Raw genomic sequence first — 22478 nt, 5'->3', positions numbered from 1 at the left:
AAGTTCAATGTCCCACGAAAAGGTTAACAATGTCAGGTTGGTTTTCACAGAACATTAACCTATTGTACCAGAAAATTAACATAAGAGAAAGAATTAAATAAATAATCTCACTAATGGTAGATGACGACAGTGAGGTTCATGCTTATTTATCTATGCATATATGTCTAATCTCTAGAGGGTTCTGACAACTTTCTAAGTATTATATACATTAGGATACCAAGAAAAAAATAAATACACCCACATTACCTCACATTATAGGAGAACTAAAAAACCAAAAGGTGCTTTAAGAATTAATATTTGATTCAACTCTACCCTTCCTTCCTATAACTGAATAAACAGAGCCCTGGAAAGCAGAAGACAAACTTATTTCTTAATCTTGCTGGCTAGATAAGACAATCACATTTTTATTTTTTTAATGTAAGTGGCATACAGAGTGAAAAAAGAAGGTATGAATTAAACCATAGGTGCTGGGTGGAAAAACAGTTTTTTCTCTACTCTCACACCACAACAATCAATACAGAAAACTTCTGTGACCAAGTGTGTGGGGATTTCTCCTAACCAACAAGCAAGCAATCAGTTCTGCAGTGGACACCCAACTCTCTACCTGGAAATAGCATCCTGACACTATCTACTGGAGACAGCATCAGATCACACAGGTTGGAGGCTCAGTCCCCATAAGCCCCAGGTTATTTTGCCTGGGCTTCTAACTGACCGGTTATAAATCAGTTCCCATAGCTCGGTCCTTGGGTTTGATTAATTTGTTAGATTGGCTGACATAATTCACAGAAACACATTTACAACTTCATTATAAAGGATATTTTTAAAAATACAAATAAGCAGTCAGATGAAGAGATACACAAGGTGAGGTCTAAAGGGTCCTGAGCACAAGAGCTTCCATTCCTGTGGAAGTGGGATGTGCCACCCACCCGCACGTGGATGAGTTCTTCTTCACCTTTCTGCAAGCTTCCACAAGTTCAGCTATTCAGAAGCTCCCCATATTCTGTCTTTCTGGGCCTCTTATGGAAAATTCATTGGATAAGAATGATTGAAGCATGGACAATCATGTAAAAATATGACTGGACAAAGACAGTATGACCTAATATGAATAGACTGAGTGGGGCAAACCAGCAAGGACTGTTTAGATTTTTCTTGGCCTTTCTGTGCAGCATTGCTTTTTCCTGGGTATGGTGCAGGACCCCTTCAGAAATGGGGATCTTATGACTTACAATCAGACAATTTCTTTATGGCCAGCTCCAAGACACAAAGGGAAGGAAGATGAGAGTATATTTTTAGTTTCTATGGCCTTCTTGGGGAGAAAAAAGAGAAAGTTAAAAAAGAAAGTTGGGGGGAGGCAGAAGAGCCAGGTGGGGTGGGTCACGCCTGTAATCCCAGCACTTTGGGAGGCTGAGATGGATAGATAGCTTGAGACCAGCATAGGTAACACGGTGAAACCAAATTTCTACAAAAGAACACAAAAAATTAGCCAGGCAGGGTGGTGTGCACCTGTAGCTCCAGCTACACAGGCGGTTGAGATGGGAGGATCACCTGAGCCCCGGAGGTCAAGGCTGCACTGGGCCAAGATTGTGCCACTGCACTCCAGGCTGGCTGATAGACTGATACCCTGTCTTATAAAATTGAAATTTTAAATTAAAAGGAGGGGAGCAATCTCTTGACTTCGTGATCTGCCCGCCTCGGCCTCCCAAAGTGCTGGGATTACAGGTGTGAGCCACCGCGCCCGGGGGCTTGGTGGCGGGCGCCTGTAGTCCCAGCTACTCCGGAAGCTGAGGCAGGAGAATGGCGTGAACCCAGGAGGTGGAGCTTGCAGTGAGCCGAGATCGCGCCACTGCACTCCAGCCTGGGCGACAGAGCAAGACTCCGTCTGAAAAAAAAAAAAAAAAAAAAGGAGGGGGGCAGCAGGAAAAGGTCAGAGAGAGATTCTGTTCTCTGAGCCCTAAAGAGCCCCAACATTATGACGAAAGGCTTTCACCTTTATTACTTTAAAGCTGTTTGGAAGCTGCTTCAGAAACCAAGAACAAAAGACTAAATACTTTAACAAAAGACATACCTATTGTTTTAGTCACCTAGGAAATAACCAGATCTATGGGAGTTATGAGACAGAAACCATGGACAGAAACCAAAATATATACATCATAATATCAACAACTTTTATATTCATCATTCCATGTCTCAGCAATATGTAGGGGAAATTGCCTAATCCACATTAGCAACAAAATTATACAATAGTTAGGAATGAATATGGTAACTTATGAAAATATATAAAGAAATCAATAAAACTAGATTGAAAGGCAAAAAGAACAATTAAATAATTTGAGAAGCATACTTTATTCCTAGATGGAAACTATATATTACAGAAATATCATTTTTCCAAATTATTTCATAAGAAATAAATTCGGAAGTGAAATTGACATACAAGACTTGACATAAGTAGCGAACTTGACACAAGTAGCGAACTTGACACTATGATCCGTAAGTTCATCCAAAAACATCCACTGGTGAAAATAATTTTTAAATAGGAAAGGAATAAAGAGGAACTAGACCTAGTAGATATTAAAATTTACCACAAAATGAAGGTCTATCAATTGGTCTATCAATACTGACGTATTGACAGATGACTCAATGAAGTGCTATCTGAATCTTGAAGCAGCAGGTAAGGGACAAGTTATTACTTAACAAGGATTTTGTGAAGCATTCGTTTAGGTCTTTAAGAGATTTATATTCTCATCTCACATCCTATGACAAATAAATTCTAGCTTTAAAAAAGACATCTAGAAAAAAAGTAAATATTTACGTAGTTTCTAGATGAGCTCTAATATTTCTGGAATTTCTCAGTGACAGTAGAAGCCCACCTTAACTACAGTGGCAAAGAGATCAACTGGTATCATTCAAGACTCACATACCTGCCCAACCTGATGTGCCAAGTCTCTGTGAGTCCATCCTTGGGCAAGGATGAATCATTTCAGGCAATGTCTGGAGTTCCATTCATTCATTTTTCCATTGTTTATTAAGAAGAGGAAGTGTCATAGATACATTAAGGAGATTCTTAAGAGGATTTGGTGGATGATTTGGGGTATGCATTAATTACCTCTTTCTGAGGACTCACATCGTTAGATCCCAGCCTCCATGACGACAGGAAGCCCAAACTATCCCAAAGGGAATGAGCCTACATGGAGTGGTCTACATGAAGAAGAACTGAGACCTCCACTTGACACTTCTCATCAACCTGACATGGAAACAAATTATCCTTCAGGGACCTCAGGGAGCCAAACCCAACCAGTTGCCTGTTTTTGAAAATAAAGTTTACTGGAGCCCATGTTCATTCATTTATATAATATCAATGGTGTCTACTACCCTGAAGCAGCAGAAATATGTAGTCATGACAGGGACTGCACTTAAATCATGCAAAGCCAAGAATACTTACGCTCTGGCTCTTTAGAGAAAAATGTCCTGCTTCCTGCCTCCCAGCCTTCAGGTCTTCCACTGAGGCCCCATGCATGTGGAGCAGAAACAACCATACCTGTTGTGCCCTGTCAACATTCCTGATCTGCAGAATTCATGAGCATAATAAATGGTGTCTTTATTACATGAAGTCTGAGAATAATTTGTTATGCAATCTGAGCACCTGGAACATAGGTAAATATAGTGCTTGAAAAAATTCAAGCTTTTGTTTGTTAAAATCTTGGATGATCTAAACCCATTTTATTTTTTCCCTGTTCCTCCATCTCCCAACACACATACATTCAGATCTTTGTAGACTTTAAATTCCAACTAAGATTAAGGAACATGCCCAACTATCTCCCCTTTAGGGTTTGTAACCTAATATACTTTCCTTCAGGAAAGCAAATAGTAGTTACAGATGTCCTGACTATCCTTAAAAATAAACATGTTTTGTTCATGTGGGAGAACTTCAGTTTCACCTGATGTTTCCGATCTCTCAAACCATGAAGTCTCATTTCACAGTTAGTCTTTGTTTCCTAATCACTGTAAGAATCTCTAACGAACAAGCAACACCCTCCAGTCTCATAGCACTGGTAACTGTGGCTCGTAGTTCATTCAAAGAGACGTCATTAAAGTACCCAGAATCATTTTCTATATTTTCTCCGTTTGTCATTCATCAAAATGAAGGTTTCATGAAGAAGACTAAAGGCCATAAAATAAAATACACTGTCATGATCCCTTTGAAATGTTTTATGCATTTATTAAAAATAGGGCAGTTTGAAGTGAAAGGTTAGCCAATGATAATCAATTTCCTTAAAATTGATATGATTCTTATTAAACATTTAGCATTTGGGTGTCATTTCAAAAATAAAATATAGTAATGTCTCTCAAAAAGTCAACACAGGAAGATTGATAGATCTGACAAAATAAGAATTATTAATTTCTCTCAGTTAATGTATAATAAACAAGATGATAGGAAAACCAGACTTTTAAAAAGTGAAATAAAAATGATAAAATGTACTGGTTCCTTAACATATTAAGGAATTATAAAGTTTGGTTAAAAAAACAACAAAACAAAAATATCTCTAAATATAAAGATCCTGAACAGATAATTTTAAGAAATGAAAATACAAATCGTACGTGAACACTTTAAAGAACTCAACTTAAACAGTAATCAAAAGAGGTGAAATTTTTCACCTTACATAAAGGAATTGCAAATTTGTATTTTTATATATTTTTCTATAAAAGTAATATATTCACATGGCTAAAAAACAAAACAATATGAGAAAGTATTTACGTAAGAATTAGGCTTCAATTCCTGTCCCATTCACCCTATTCGTTGTCCCTCCACTCTGGTCTCTGTAGGCAAACATTTCTATTAATTCTTGTGCTTCCTTGAAAGTTTCTTTATAAAACACAAGCAAATTTAGAAATATATACTTATATTCTCTCATTTCTTAAATAAAATCAAATAACAACTGGCGTCTTATGTGGGGATGAATATCTTTTTTCTGAGTTGAAATGCTATTTGCAGTTCTTTTTATATAAGCTGTTCATTTATGTTCTTTGCCAACAGCTCTATAGCTTGTACTTCCCCACACGCCCCAGTTTCTAAAAGTTCTTAATATATTAGGGGGAGAATTCTCGGTGATTGGAGAAGTAAATATTTTTCCCAGTTTATCATTCTTTTGAATTTCCCCAGAGGGTTTTTTTGTTGTTGGTTTGTGTGTGTGTGTGTGTGTGTGTGTGTGTGGGTGGGTGTGTATGTGTGTTTTTGCCCACCAAAGAATTTTTTTAATGAGTCAGATTTATCTCTGTTTTTCCTATTTTAGATGCTGGAATTGAGTAATGGTTAGAAACTTTCACAGGTTATTTGGGGGTTTTCTAAATATTAAGTCACAGAAACATAAAGGTTTTACTTCCACCTGCTTAGGTCTTAGAGCTTAAGACTTAATTTGTCTCTTGTATCTGCTTTGTTGGCTAAAATCTCTGGTACAGCATCAGTAGCAGGGTTGAGAATTGTGCATCCTCATCTGATTTATACTTTTAACAGAATAAGCAGAAATGCCTCTAGTGTTTTGTTATTCATTACAAAATGGCTTTGAGATAAGATTGTGTGTTTGTGTGCGTGTGTGTTTGTGTGTGTTTGTTTGTGTGCATTCTTAGGGCTCAAAAAATAATATTTCAAAATGAAGGCCTCAGAAGCAGTCTCAGAAGCAAGTTTCTCTCTGATCTCCTACTCTCTTCTCTCAGCCTGATTATTCCCCAAGGAGAGCTACAGAAACTAGAAGCCCTCTTCCTCAAGGCAGAACCCCTTTTTTTTTTTTTTTTTTTTTTTTTATTGCCAATGTGCAGTTTTACATATTATCATGTGCATTATTTCTGCACCTACTCTCATTAGCATAGGTTATCTCCTAATGCTGTCCCTCCCCCCTCCCCCCACCCCACAACAGTCCCCGGAGTGTGATGTTCCCCTTCCTGTGTCCATGAGTTCTCATTGTTCAATTCCCACCTATGAGTGAGAATATGCGGTGTTTGGTTTTTTGTCCTTGCGATAGTTTACTGAGAATGATGTTTTCCAGTTTCATCCATGTCCCTACAAAGGACACGAACTCATCATTTTTTATGGCTGCATAGTATTCCATGGTGTATATGTGCCACATTTTCTTAATCCAGTCTATCGTTGTTGGGCATTTGGGTTGGTTCCAACTCTTTGCTATTGTGAATAGTGCCGCAATAAACATACGTGTGCATGTGTCTTTATAGCAGCATGATTTATAGTCCTTTGGGTATATACCCAGTAATGGGATGGCTGGGTCAAATGGTATTTCTAGTTCGAGATCCCTGAGGAATCGCCACACTGACTTCCACAATGGTTGAACTAGTTTACAATCCCACCAACAGTGTAAAAGTGTTCCTATTTCTCCACATCCTCTCCAGCACCTGTTGTTTCCTGATTTTTTAATGATGGCCATTCTAACTGGTGTGAGATGGTATCTCACTGTGGTTTTGATTTGCATTTCTCTGATGGCCAGTGATGATGAGCATTTCTTCATGTGTTTTCTGGCTGCATAAATGTCTTCTTTTGAGAAGTGTCTGTTCATGTCCTCTGCCCACTTTTTGATGGGGTTGTTTGTTTTTTTCTTGAAAATTTGTTTGAGTTCGTTATAGATTCTGGATATTAGCCCTTTGTCAGATGAGTAGGTTGCAAAAATTTTCTCCCATTCTGTAGGTTGCCTGTTCATTCTGATGATAGTTTCTTTTGCTGTGCAGAAGCTCTTTAGTTTAATGAGATCCCATTTGTCGATTTTGGCTTTTGTTGCCATTGCTTTTGGTGTTTTAGACATGAAGTCCTTGCCCACGCCTATGTCCTGAATGGTATTGCCTAGGTTTTCTTGTAGGATTTTAATGGTTTTAGGTCTAACATATAAGTCTTTAATCCATCTTGAATTAATTTTTGTATAAGGTGTAAGGAAGGGATCCAGTTGCAGCTTTCTACATATGGCTAGCCAGTTTTCCCAGCACCATTTATTAAATAGGGAATCCTTTCCCCATTTCTTATTTTTGTCAGGTTTGTCAAAGATCAGATAGTTGTAGCTATGCGGCATCATTTCTGAGGGCTCAAAATTAATGTACAAAAATCACAAGCATTCTTGTACACCAATAACAGACAAACAGAGAGCCAAATCATGAGTGAACTCCCATTCACAATTGCTTCAAAGAGAATAAAATACCTAGGAATCCAACTTACAAGGGATGTGAAGGACCTCTTCAAGGAGAACTACAAACCACTGCTCAATGAAATAAAAGAGGATACAAACAAATGGAAGAACATTCCATGCTCATGGGTTGGAAGAATCAATATCGTGAAAATGGCCATACTGCCCAAGGTAATTTATAGATTCAATGCATCCCATCAAGCTACCAGACTTTTCACAAATGGAAAAAACTACTTAAAGTCATATGGAACCAAAAAAGCCGCATCGCAAGTCAATCCTAAGCCAAAAAAAAACTGACATCACACCGACTTTAAATATACAAGCTACAGTAAAAAACAGCATACGTACACAACAAGAAAGATCAATGGGGCAGAACCCCTTTTCACCAAAGCCAGGCATAAAACCTAAAAGTATTACTCTAAACTTCCCCGACCTTTCCATGTAACAGTTGGCCAAAAAGAAATTAAGACTTCATTCCAGAGGGGCCATATCCCATACCTGGGAGGAAGGAATGCTGCATAGATAGGGCAAGAAGAATCTGAACAGGCCTTCTTGAGATTTCTCTACCAGGTCTATTAACATTAGATCATGCCGTTTTTGCCAAGCACAGTTCTACACTGGCCATGCTTCAATCATGCCTAGCTAATGAAGTCTCCATAAACGTTCCAAAAAGACCAGTATGAAAATGGATTGTTTACCCTGAGTCTTTGGGTCTTCATTTTTGAAGGTTTCTGTGTCACATAAAACTATGATCAAATAAATGTGCTATGCATTTCTCTTGTTAATCTGTCTTTTGTTATAAGGGTGTAGGCTGTGACCTTTATAATGGGGAAGAAAGGGATCACCCCATTTCTGCCCCTACAGCATAGTTTGTCAGTTCACCTTGTTTATAAAATGTTTTAACTCTTATTTTATTGAGTTGTCTTTTTAAAAAATATCCACAATGGCTGTTGAATTTTGTCAAATAAATATTCAGCATCTATAGAAATTGACATATGATTTTTAGACCAATTAATATGATAAATTATTTTAATAGAGTTCATAATCTTTCATTCCTAGAATGAACCCTACTTGATCATGATATTACTTTTTTAATGAGTTACTTTTTTAATGATTACTTTTTTAATGAGTTGCTGGATTTTTTTCTGCCAATAATATGAAGAGTTTTGCACTGATATTCATAAATAAAATTGGGAAATAGTTTTTTTGTGAAATTTTTATCAAGCTTAGATATCAGTGGCATTCTCACTTCATGGAAACAATTTGAAGCTTTTATTCTTCTTTAAGGGTTTAAATCAAACTGCAATTATCTCTTCTTAAAACAAATCATTAGATGGAATGTAATATGCAAAGGATGCATGTTGTAATAGCTAAATAATAACAACAAATGAAGAAAAAGCTACATAAAAGCTGAGTCAAACAGAAAAAAAATAGGTTGATGAATCCAAACATAAATACATTGGTAATTATATTAAATAAAAATGGACTAAATACTCTGTAAAAGACTAAGATTGTCAGGCTGAATTCAAAACAATAACATAAAACACGGCTACATGCTGTTTACAAGAGATGCACATACATAACACAGACAAAAACAGGCTGAAAGTAAATGGATGAGAAAAGATATATCATGCAATATTAAATGAAATAAACTGAGGTAGCTATATTAATAACAAAGCAGACTTTAAGGCAGGTAGCCTTATTACAAAGATGATGATGTGCATTTCTTAACTATGACAAGGTCAGACTACCAGTAAGGTCTCACATTCCAAAATCTATAGTCTTCTAAAATCACAGCTTTAAGTCTTATAGGCAAATTCACCGTCATTGCGGGTAATTTAAAAACATCTCTTTCAAAAGCTGATAGAATACACAGTAAAAGAAAAAGTCAACAAGGACAGAGTAGATGTGGGAAAAACAATAAACTTGACCTACCTGTTCTCTAAGGTGCATTGTACTCAATGGCAAAACTTACTTTTGTTAGGTCCTCTTGGAACATTTGCCAAAATTAACCATATGTTGGACCTGAAGCAAGTCATGACAAAACTAAAAGGACTAAAAGTATTCAATGTTTTATTCACTAAAAGAAATCTGGCTGTGAAATCTAAAAACGAAAAAGACAACTAGGGAATCTTCAATTGCTTGAAAATTAAGCAATACATTTTTAAATAATCCATGGAACAGAAAAGAAATACCAATAGAAATCAGAAAAACAATAAAGGTATGATGGGTATGACATCATCATGAGACACAGAAAAAAGTATTTTATTGAGGGGTATGATTCCAGGAAAGCAGAAAGAAGTGAAAATAAGGAGAAGAAATAATAGCAACAACAAAAACAACAACAACAAAAAAAACAGAAACGGAGGGTGGAGGGAGCCAACATAAGGGAGTGCAACAGAGTTCGCCATTTCTAAGTGCACAGCGGTACACAAACTGTACTTTAAGAGGTCACACCCAGGCAGAGAAAAAGGGGAAGAATGTGTTGCTAACTTCTGTATCGCATTGGTCAAAGATGAGCCACACAGGCTGTTAACTTGTCCACATCTTCATACAAGGAGAAAAGTCCCAGGCACTAAGTGCACAATGCAAGCAGGAATCCGACTCTGCCTGTCAGGATGCACCTTGGGAAGTCCATTGGATCTTACGAGGAATGGCAGGTGCACCAGCTCTGAGCTCCTCCAGCTTCCTCACTAGAAGCTGCCACCAAGGGATACAACCCTTTCCTTCCAATGCATTTCTCTCCTTTTTAAAAGATGTGCTTTCTGAGATCTGCCTCTTATGGGAACAAAAACATCTTTCTCCAATTCTCCCAGGAATGACTCCCTAGTTGAGTTTAGCTCCCACTCAAAACAGGGCTCTTTCCTTCTTAGAATACTTACCTGCTTACAGTCATCAACACCTGCCATCACTGTGGCTCCTCCACACTCTCATTCCTCCTGGCAGTGTTTCCTGCACAAATTCTGCTAATTTCAGTTGCTTTTGCCTGTCTACAGTAACATGTTCTGGATTTTATGGTTACTCACTGTCTCTGGGTTTTGCTAAACGTAGTTTGTGGGACTCCCTTCAATCCCATTCTCATAATTTTCTCTGTGGTTTCCAAGAGGAGAATTACATTTGGCATAAACTGCTGCCCTATTCTTCATAGAACCAGAAAGGATTGTGAAACATCAGCACTGGTGAGGATGCAGTATCACCAAGACTCACATAGAGATGATGAAGGTGTAGGGATGACAAAAGTGTAAATTTGTACATCATTTTTGGGATAAGAGCTGAGCACCATTAAAATATTTATACTTTAGACATCTTAGTTCCCTTCCTAGGAAATGTACCTAATGAAATTATCAGAAATTTGGACAAAATTTATTCAAAAATATATTCACTGAAGTACTATTTATAATAATCAACAATTAGAGAAAGGAATGATGGGTTGGAACCTATTTTAGAGTATTATATACACATTAAAATAATGTTTACATATGTAACGTCACAAAGAAATGTCACAATTTCCCGTTAAACAAGCAAAACCACAATGCAACTTTTCAATCTTTTTTATAACAACCACGTAAACAAAATAACCTTGTTAACAGTCATGTGTTTAGTTGTCTTCTAGTAATTACGGCAACTGGTGATATTTTTCCCACTTTAAACTTTTCTGTAGTTTTCACTTGTCTATAATGAGCACATATTACCCTGATAATCAAAGAGATAATAAATAAAATTAAAAGCTTTAACTAAATTGAGTTAAAAGTGGTGACTCAAGGCCACCCAAGCTTGTAAGCTGCATCCCTACCTAAAATAAAAGAGGAGGGGACTTGAGTGAACGCATGCACTGGTGAGGTTCCTAGTAACTTAGTTAATACCCAAATTCTGCTTTATAAATGCATTTATTCTTAGAATGTAAAAATTATAGCAAAGAAATCATGATAAAGACTACAAGTGAGATTCAATTGGCAGAAATGTTTCACAGCAAAAGTTTCTTTAGCATGGAGCCCATTACATTCCCCAGTTTATCCAAAATAAAAGCTACCTTCAAGGGATTAACCAATACAAATAGTGCCTTTCTGGGTTCTTGTTACAGTAAGAGCAGAGCTCACCAAGGAACAAATTACACTTACTTGCCTGTTTTACTGTGCAGATTGAAAGAGATACTTGAGGTCTTTAATTCTACCTAAATCCTGACATGAATAACTATCACTGGCCACCAAAAAATAAGCAATCAAAATGCCCCTGTTTTTAAGTATCCCAACAAAGGAAGCTGAACCTAAAAAATGTAGGAATCAAAGAGAATTCATAAAAAGAAAAACAGAAGGCACACGACACTCTCCTTATGACTTTGAAACACTTATTTACTACTCATATGCTAGGGGAGATCCCTGTTTAAATCTCTTGCATATTTCAAGCATGATTTCATTTAAGCAAAATTCCCCTGCCATAGCTTATTTACCACAGAATTGATCAGAATAAATTTTTTTAAAAATAATGTTTATTCCTTTCCATCAATATCTCAGTGACAAGACACTTCACAACTATATTGCTATTACTAAAAATGTCTCAGATATTATCACTCAATACCCCAAATTTCCCCCTGCTTCTTTTTTAACCCCTCAATGGTAGCAATACCTAATTTGTGTGTATCAATAAGACACTGGCCAGGTGCAGTGGCTCATGCCTGTAATCCCAGCACTTTGGGAGGCTGAAGTGGGCAAATCACAAGGTCAAGAGTTTGAGACCAGCCTGACCAACATGGTGAAACTCCATCTCTACTAAAAATACAAAAATTAGCTGGGCATGGTGGCATGTGCCTGTAATCACAGCTACTCAGGAGGCTGAGGCAGCAGAATCACTTGAACCCAAGGGGCAGAGGTTGCAGTGAGCCAAGATCACGCCATTGCATTCCAGCCTGGGCAAACAAGTGACACTCTGTCTCAAAAAAAAAAAAAAAAAAAGAAAAAAGAAAAAAAAAAAGTCACCAGTAAACTTGTTCTTGAGTTTGGGGAATTCTTAATAAAAATTCCAAGAAACAGTAATTTCTAGGAAGTTTATGAAGTTAAGGGGTAAGTTTCAGTTTATAAATAATTACTGTCAAAGAACATGATTTCCATGTTTTTTCTTTGAATTTATAGTTATTTTATTTTCTCATACTAAAAATGATGGAAAAATAAAGAAACTGCCTTTTTCCTCTTAGAGTTCTTATAAAATGTTTCAATTTCCTTAAACTCCTTTACTTATTCTACTGTTTGTCTTGATCTAGTATACATGCTACAGAATTCTATCTGAGGGTGTTAATTAGAAATTATAACTGAAAGTGAAAATGAAATGTATATATTCACTTTACCAGTAAGAAGCCAGATGCTTGGATTTATTTCTGCGGCTTTAAAGTCACATGCCCCATAATGAAGTTTCAGTCAATGACAGACTGCATATACAATGAGCTGGTCCCATAAGATTATAATGGAGCTGAAAATTCCTAGCAGCTGATGACAAAGATGTCTGTATTAGTCCATTCTCGCATTGCTATAAAAAACTACCTGAGACTGGGTAATTTATAAAGAAAAAAATGTTTAATTGACTCAAAGTTCTGCAGGTTATACAGGAAGCACGACTGGGGAGGCCTCAGGAAACAAAATCATGGCAGAAGGTGAAGGGGAAGCAGGCATGACTCACATGGCCAGAGCAGAAGGAAAAGAGAGCAGGGGGAGGTGCTACACACTTTTAAACAACCAAATCTCGTGAGAACTCACTATCACGAGAACAGCAAGGGGGAAGTTTGTCCCCATGATCCAATTACCTCCCACCAGACCCCTCCTCCAACAATGGAGACACAAATCCAAACCACATTGATGCCATAATGTCATAACACAGTGCATTGTTCAATTTATGGTGATGCTAGTGGAAACAAACTTACTGTGCTGCCAGTCATATAAAAGTATAACATAAAATTATATACAGTACATAATACTTGATTATAACTATGTTGCTGGTTTATGTATTTATTATACTATAATTTTTATCATTATTGTATGGTGTACTCCTTTTACTTATATTTTCTTAAAAGTTAACTGTAAAACAGCCTCAGCTAGTTCCTTCCAGAGATATTCCAGAAGAGGGCATTGACATCATAGGAGCTAACAGCTCCACGTGTGTTACTGCCCCTGGAGACCTTCCAATGAGATAGGATGTGGAGGAGAAAGACAGTGATGTTGATGATCCTGACTCTGTGAAGACCTAGGCTAATGTGTGGGTTTATGTCTTAGTTTTTAACAAAAAAATTTAAAAAGTAAAAATTAAAACATCTTAAAAACAGACAAAAAGCTTACAGAACAAGGATGTAAAGAAAAACATTTTTGTACAGCTGTATATGTTTGTGTTTTAAGTTGTCTTATTGCAAAAGTCAGAAAGTTAAAAAAAAGTTTCTTAACTTTAAAAAGTTATAATAATCTAAAGTTAATTTAATATTAAAAGAAGAAAAATATTTTAATAAATTTTGCATGACCTAAGTGTATAGTGTTTGCAAAGTCTACAGTAGTGCCAAGTAATGTCCTAGGCTTTCATATTCATCCACCACTTACTCATTGAATCAACCAGAGCAACTTCCAGTATTGTAAACTTTATTCATCCTAAGTGGCCTATGCAGGATATAATTTTTTATCTTTTATATTATATTTTTACTGTATCTTTTCTATGGTTAGATACACAAATACTTATCATTGTGTTACATTTGCCTACAGTATTCCATACAGTAACATGCTGTACAGGTTTGTAGATTAGAACCAATTGGCTATACCATATAGACTAGGCATGTATAGGCTATACCATCTCGGTTTGTGTCAGTGCAGCCTGGGATGTTCCCACAACAGAATTGAGTAACAATACATTTCTTAGAACATATCTCCATCATCAAGTTATACCTTACTATATTTTGTTTAGTTATTGAGACTGAACTTGACCTTACATTTTTCTAAAATACTCCTCAAAAGTCTCAATTAGTCATTTAAAAATCTAATCTACATTATCTTCTAATATTCTTACATAAACTCATTCAAAAATTAGTTTGATTGCACTTATTATTTAATTTTAAGCACGCAAGTTCTTTCAAAATTAACCTAGTAATATACAGAAAGTGATATGCACAATTCTGTCATTTTATATGCCTAGAATTGACAAACTATCAAACTATGACCCAGAGGCCAATCCTCATCAGCCGCCTGTTTTTCTGAATAGTTTTGGTGGGACATAGCCATACACATACACGATCATGGCTGCTTTCAGGCAATAGGGCAGAGTTGACTCATTGTGACAGTGAGCATTTGACTCACAAAGCCTATAATATTTACTAAGTGGCTCTTTTCAGAAAAAAAATTATGTGCAATATTCTGTGCCCTCAAATATATGCTTTAAGCATGCAATAACAAACGGTATATTTTTTAAACCAAGATGCTCATTTTAAAAGCTCTGAGTATATATAACTTCACCTGTTTTGCCACATCTTCCTTATTATTGGTTATGCTATTACATAAAAGTATCTGTATTGCATGATAAAACTTTTAAAACTTTACTTACACGCTCTTTATGGGCTGGCTATCTGCTAACATTGATTTCTGTGCTCCGTGTGACATCACCAGCATGGAATATGATGGAACATTGCTCCAAAGAGCCACATGGCCATATATTGGAATGGATTCTGTAAGAGTCAAAGGTAGGGATAAGAGGATTAATAATTATGTATTGAGTAATCCTTCCTTCCTCAGATTTATGGTTACCTACATACCTGATCATGCTATAAAAAAACAGGAAGAATCATATGGAGAAAACTACGTAAGTCAAGACTGAACTTCTTGGGGAAATCTTTTCTACAATCCTCAGAGTTCCTCATAATTTAACTCATGTCCTTGCTGACTAGAGCTACATCATTTTGGCGAAAAAAAAATTATATATCATTTTTTAAAACCTATAATGCTTCATATAGCTCTCTAGTAAATTGTATTTCTCTTTATCACAAAATATCACAAAGCACACATGATGTCAAATGTATTTGTGCATTTGATATCAAGTTATTGACCAAGTCTGAAGAAGGTGTTGAAAATAAGTTGTAAATGTTTATTCTAAAAGTGAAGTGGCAAAGTCTCCACTCAAATATGAAGTAGTAAAACACAACATCATAATATAGTATAATATTTTAAGGTGTATGTGATTTGGGGTGTATGTGACATATAAATATGTCACCAGATTATATGATTGGAAAACCTAAAAACAGTATAACTTCTGTGTCTTTTATAAAGGTAATCCAACTTATTATGCCATTTAAAAGAGTAAAGTAGTGTAACTTTTATTTTATAAAATAAATTAAGAAACATCTTAACCAAATTTCAATATGATCCAAGAATCCTTATGAAGCTTTGTGTTGAAGAAAAATATTAAGGTTTTTTAGAAAAACTTACATTCAGTTTAAAAGTTGATCTTACACCCATACATCCACCAATCTTAGAATTGTTTTTTTTTTTTTCCTTTTTGCTTTCTTCTCTGCATCATGTTTGTATAATACCACCTTAAATTTGATTTCACTTCCCATTTCCTTATCTTAAAAGAACATTTTCGGCCGGGCGCGGTGGCTCACGCCTGTAATCCCAGCACTTTGGGAGGCTGAGGCAGGCGGATCACGAGGTCAGGAGATCGAGACCATCCTGGCTAACACGGTGAAACCCCGTCCCTACTAAAAATACAAAAAAAATTAGCCGGGCGAGGTGGCAGGCGCCTGTAGTCCCAGCTACTCGGGAGGCTGAGCCAGGAGAATGACGTGAACCCTGCGGGGTGGAGCCTGCAGTGAGCTGAGATCGCGCCACTGCACTCCAGCGTGGGTGACAGCGAGACTCCGTCTCAAAAAAAACAAAAAAACAACAACAACAACAAAAAGAAACAAAAAAAAGAACATTTTCTTTTTCTGGGATATATTTTCCATCCTCTTTATGAACCTTCATCAACTCTACCAGGCACACTTAAAAGAGGCCCATTCCCTGAGCCCTTTTCCCTCTCCTACCAGGAAACAAGCTTCCATCAATAACAACCACAATTGATGAATCCTGCAGGAGCATGAGAATGAAATTTGCAAGTACCATAAATGACATAGGATGCGCATTTAGACCCATCTGATTCCCAAATGGAAGGTCCCTGAGAAATTGCTGTAGCTGTTTGTCTACACCTGTTTGCTTCCTGAGCTTCTAAAAGGAGAATAAATAAGAGCTCCTAAGAATGTGCTTTAAAGCCAGTTATGCTCCTCTCTCTTTTACTCCCCATGCCAGTATATTCCTTCAATTTTATCAGTATGTGCCAATGTTCTTAGGAAGACAGCAGGCTAGCTTCTCCAGCAAACACCTAACAAGAGGTAACCAAAATACTTAAAAAATAAAAAGCTCTAATGCAGCTCTTATGCAATTTTGCCTCAAGAGTCTGCCCCAAGTAACATGTACTTGAAAGCATTATAAAAATGCACTTTTTTTCCATAACTGCACAGCAGAAATATTAAAAAAACTAAGGCTTATTTATCCACATCATTGGCCTCTATATGGCCAAGTATGTCTTTGGGAAAACTTATGTCTGACCTTGGAATTTAATTAGCACATACTGAAATGGAAATAGATGCAAAGAATCTTATAAACTCTAAAGAACTTTCAGCTCAGCATCCATATTTCATACAGCAAGAAACTGAGTCCCTGGAGACCAAGTGACTTGCTCTGACCAGCAAGACACTCTAGGAACTGATAAGCATTTCCTTTAAAAATTTGAAGATTCTATACAGAGTTGTGGTGAACAATGAAATTCATTGTTCCAGCTGACAGCTCATAGCTGAGCCCCTCCTGAGAAATGCTTTAAATGGAAAAAAGCTCTCCCTTCCAAGAATCTGGCCTGCTTCCCTTCCAGAGTTGGAACATCCCCAAAGGGCCATCCTGCCTCTAGAGGGCTCCCCGTGGGATCCAGTGAGGCCACTGTTGCAACTGCATCACAGTCCAACTTCTCCCTCTGCCCACCCTGTTTTGATCTGCCCTTACTTCCATCAGGTGTTGTTCTTTAGAACATGCCCCAGTAAGCCTCTCGCATGTACATTTCTATCTCAGTCTGCTTCCCAGGAACCTGACCTAAAGCAATAGTGTATTCTGTTCCTTGAGAAAATGTGAGGTTGGGAAACACTTGGATTACATCAAAGCAGATGATTGCAAGATTTCTTTTAATTTGACAGTGTGCACTATAAACATCAACAAATACCCAGAGTTAACCAAAGTTATTTAACTATAGAACCCTTTTGGATATTGAACATCTCATGAGACTTGTGTTCTATGGAATATGGGCTGGGAAACAGGAATGCAGTCACTCTAGCTCACTTTAGAATATCAGTGTTGAAATTACTCATGTGAATATTTCCTGTAATAACAAAAGAATGGAAAAACCTAAATGTCCATCAGTAGGGTACTGCTTAAGTAAATTATAATACATGCATGCAATGTAATATTATACATCCATAGAAAAGAATGGGAAGTTTTTTTTTAATATTAGCATGAAAATATATCCAAGGTATATTTTTTAAGTAAAAAGAAAAAAGTAACTCAACAGTGTGTATTTGTTTTCAGAAAGGGGGATGGTTAAATATATATGTGCATTTTTGCGTGTCTGCATGAAACATTTGTAAGGACATACACTAGAAAATGATAGCACTAGTTGCATCTATAGAAGGGAATTGGAAAGCGCTTTGAACCTTTTGAAGTTTAAACCATGGGAATGTATTATCTACTCATAAAATTAAAATCAAAATACCACAAAATATTATATAGTACAGATTTAAATATTTTGTCTTAATCATACATGAAGAAAATTTGGGAAAAAAACTATGACATTCTCCATAAAGCTGCTTAGAAGATGAACTCCTGGAAGACAAAATTCATTTAGAATGACCAAAGCATGGCACAGTTTCTGAACCAAAGGAAGCTGTAAATAATTTTTTTAATTGAATTATCCTTCCTCATAAAAATAAGCCAATTATTACTTAACAATTTTCCAGTGGTGCCTCTTTAGATAATTGTTTAACTATTAAAATGTATCCTGTAATTTATAAGAGACATTTTTTGACACCAGTCTCTATGTGATCACTCAGTGCTGCCACAGAAGACATACCTTGTCTGTTTTAGCACAAAATACCGGATGAGAATTTGTAATGATGCACATTTCTTATTACCTGCTGATAAAAACGTATTCGGTGAAAATGACACCTAATGATATAGTATATCTCCCACTCACAAATAACTGGATTCAAATATTGCTACTGCTTTCACCAATCCCTTAGAGAAGCAAAGAGATGCAATTACCATAATCCTCAGGAATAACACTTAAAATTAAATTTAAAAATCTAGGAACAGCTAATCTTTTACTAAGCACAAGTGCACATTAGACCACAAATCCTCCAGTACTCTTTCTCCAGACAGTTTCACTAGGCTTGGCTGCTGTTCTTCTAATTGTTTATTATTCTTGCTGATTAGACCTCCGGCATCTCTTGTTCCAAATACTTAGCTTCACATGAAATGCATCAAGTGATTTAGCCTGAGCATTGGATCTCTGTAGCAGTCCCAAACGTCTTGTTTCTAAAACATTGCTTGCCGGCCTACTTTCTGACAAGTAAACTAACCTTCTCAAGTCTATATAAAAAAGCAATAGTGCTTATAAAACTGCTAAGGGGGAGGTTGTCTCTATTAATAAAGTTTATTTGGCAACTAGCAGTGTTTGGACTCCTGAGCTCTAATGTGGTCAATGTGGTTGCTTTTTTCTCCCTAGATTGGACAGCAGAACTTATCTTTTATAGCACTGCTGGTTCTTTCTTCTCCACTTGGGCTGTACAAATTATCTGAGACAGACCTAACAGAGATCCTGTCCTCACAATAGAATAGTCCATAGTCCATTTCAGTACTTTATCTCCTCTTCTCCTCTTTCACTGGCCTCATTAACTATTCTTACCTAAATGGTAGTTATCAAAACTATTATTATAAATAGATTGCCATTCTTGTCTTCTTTATAATTTTTGCTTTTCATTTTTCCCTGCTTTGTATTACTTCTCCTATGCCTTTCAGCTTTTGTCTAAGGAAAATGGTTTCTGTAGACATCAACTTGGCATGCCTCATCCCTTCCGTGGGATTACAGATTTGTTACAACCTTTAAGACTTTGGCCCTTTCTGCTGGGTGTACTTGCTACAGGTTTCCCAAGATGGCTGCATTTTTTGTAGTCTAAGATTTCGGATTTCTTTGGAGGGTTTTATTGGCAGTGGCGGAGTGAAACATGAAGGGGTATAGAAGGTAGAAGTGGGTGACTTTTTTCTTGCTCCAGAGCAATCCCTGAGTAACTAAGCCTGCATTATTAACTTACATGACCAAATTATTAATAAAATTAATTTTTGACAAATATAGAGTGAGAACAAAGAAAATTGAAAAATCTTACCGAATATATATCTATCATCTAGGTTGGAATACAATATAGAAAATTATCTCCATTCAGTTATAAAACATACTTCTAGGAAACTAACATTAAATGTGGTCCATGTGGTGGGACCACAAACATTCATTTAAAAAAATAAATGTAAGTAGTATAAAGGCAGTTTTGTTACAAGGCTATATTGCATAGAGGTAAAGTCTGGGCTATTAGTGTAACCATCACCAGAATAATGTACATTACATTGTACACATTAAGTAATCTCTCATCCCTCAACCTCTTTCCATCCTCCAAACCTTTTGGATTCTCCAATGACTATTATTCCACATTCTATGTCCATGTGTACACATCACTTAGCCCTCACTTCTAAGTGACAATATGCCACATTTGACTTTCTGTTACGATTTGTTTCACTTGAGATAATGGCCTCCAATTCCATCTATGTTGCTGCAAAAGACGTGATTTTATTATTTTTATGGCTGAATAGTATTTCATTGTGTATGTGTATATATATATGTGTTTATAAATATGTATATATATAGATGGTCTGTGTGTGTATATGTATATATGGTGGGTATATATACACACACGCACACCGTAGAATCTCTCTCTTTGGATGTGTTGTGTAAATAATGGTGGAAGTGTTCACCATCTATTCTTTCATTACATGCCATACAGACTACCATCATTCCCATCTATTCGTCATTAACATATTACAATTTCCAAAACTATAGTTCATGTAAAATTGAGATTGAGAGCTTCTTGATGAAATTTGGAGCTTTCCTAATCTTACCAGAACCATGGAATGGACTGGGGTCTAGAGACTTGGACCCTAGGCTTGATTCTGTCTTTAAACAGCTATGTGACACTAGCAAGGTACTTTATGTCTTTAAGTGTCAGTTACCTTGTCTTTAAAATAAGGAGATTAGACTGGAGGTGTCTAAAGTCCTTTCTAGTGCCTAAGAAACATCTATAAAGAGCACAGGTTGAAAATCTCAGCATATGATAGAATCCATCCATGTTATGTTGCTTCCCTGAACCACCAGATTCAACACCAAAGGGATTTTCTCTGGTCTAATTATCTTAATTTTCAAGAAGAGAATAATAAGTGCAGAGAAATTAAATGTATTGTTCAATTTTACATAAATAGGTTAAATTGAAATTTAACAATGTGTTTTGGATCCCCACTTTAATTCTTCACCAGAAGTTCATTCAGTTAACATAGCACAAAGCATATGCTATGCATTGTGCTGCTTCTCCATATTAACTTCAATTTCAAAAGGGCTCTGCTTCATCCATAAAATCCATGATTACAGTATGTTTGGAGCTTGCACCTCCATATGTATTGACTATATCTAAAGCGCAGTTATTAGTAGATATTAAGGGATTTTTTCATCTCATAGCTTAGATCTAACTATCCTACACCATCACTGCTACCACCAAAATTCTACTACATTGTAATTTGCTCTATTCCATTATGTCCAAATAGCTACATTCTGGGTCAGAACAATAAATTAAACATCCTAGCTACAATTGCTCTGCAACAACTCCATTTCATCTTGGCTCACTGTAGTTCAATTATCACCTCTACCTTGGAGGAGTAGGAAGATGGGAGTTTCACCATCTCCTTGCACCAATGGCTAATCCACCACACTTTTGCTTTTAAACTGCTTGGCACATAGGTAAACACTCAATACAAATGAATGGTCATTATTATTTTTGTCTTCGTCACTTTACTGAATAGTTGTGCCAACACTGGCATCCTCATTGTCTCCCAAAATGTAAAACAAAAAATGTTTTTCTGAGCCCTGTATTAAATTTGATACTTACTATAGATTTTTCATAGATATACTTTAGTCAGTTTTGGAAAATCCCATCTACTTTTATTCTTCTCGGAACTTGACACTAACTTTTCCTGTATCCTTAAGATTATTTTGATAGATTTTCTGATGTTGAGCCATCCAGACAATCCTCAAATAAACCAAATTTAATTGCATCAAGCATGCTCCTACTGGGGAAGGTTGTGTTGCTGGTTTGTTTTACTGTTGTGTTATGTTAGCTAATGCTTTATTTAGTATTGAAAAATGTTATTGGTTTTTAAAAATCTTTGGTCTGACAACTTTTCTGAACTCATTTGTTTTAGTAGCTTAATTTGTATGGCTTTCATCTATAAATAATGAACATTTTACCTCCTCTCTTTTAATCTTTATAATTCTTATTAATTGCACCAGCAAGGTAGCACCCTCTATAGGAAGTGTGCATGCTCGAGAGAGAAACCTGAGTTTAAGCTCCAGTTCCACCACTTCCTACTGGTAGTCCTTGCACCAGTCACCAACTTCCTGGTGCTTCAGTTTACTTATCTGAAAAGTGGGAAGGAAAGTATCTCATGAGTTTGAGAAGGCTACATATGTTAGCGTACTTGGGACTGTGGATGGAAATAAATGTTAACTATCGAATTATTTATGGAATGAAGTTAAGAATGAAAGACACCTAACCCAACTCTGGACATTTAGGACAATATTCCCAGAGAAGCCATTATCAGACTGAGATTTCTGGACCAGGCGAGTCAGGAGAAGGGGGCAAGGAAGAGATACTGGATGAAGTAGTGCATACCAATGAGAGAAACATGTCCAAATATTTGGCTATGAAAGGAAGTGTGTTGTGTTTAGGGAAAGAGAGTAGTTCAGTATCCTGGACACTCAGCTGTTTACATGCAAACAATAATTGTTCCACTAGATAATAAGTTCCTAAAGAGAATAAAATGTGCTGCGTCTTTTTATCCTTCACAGCACTTGGCAGGGAGCCATGTACACAGAAAGTGATCAATATATATCCAC

At 36.5% G+C, this 22478-nt stretch overlaps 1 protein-coding gene across 3 annotated transcripts in view; it reads right to left on the bottom strand.

Annotated features, from left to right (window-relative positions):
- IL15 (interleukin 15) overlaps positions 1-22478 on the bottom strand; it is a 79898-nt gene that overhangs the window by 45202 nt on the left and 12218 nt on the right. For all 3 annotated transcript variants that reach the window (XM_003257750.3, XM_003257749.3, XM_030815214.1), the window contains exon 2: positions 14739-14859. The gene's annotated coding sequence lies outside the window, so the exon portion shown is untranslated. The remainder of the gene's footprint in view (positions 1-14738; positions 14860-22478) is intronic.

This window comes from Nomascus leucogenys, chromosome 7b (assembly GCF_006542625.1).
Source record: "Nomascus leucogenys isolate Asia chromosome 7b, Asia_NLE_v1, whole genome shotgun sequence".
In the NCBI taxonomy this organism is placed as follows: domain Eukaryota; kingdom Metazoa; phylum Chordata; class Mammalia; order Primates; family Hylobatidae; genus Nomascus; species Nomascus leucogenys.
The sequence above is the reverse complement of the archived record's forward strand: the minus strand, read 5'-3'. Positions and strand labels throughout refer to the sequence as shown.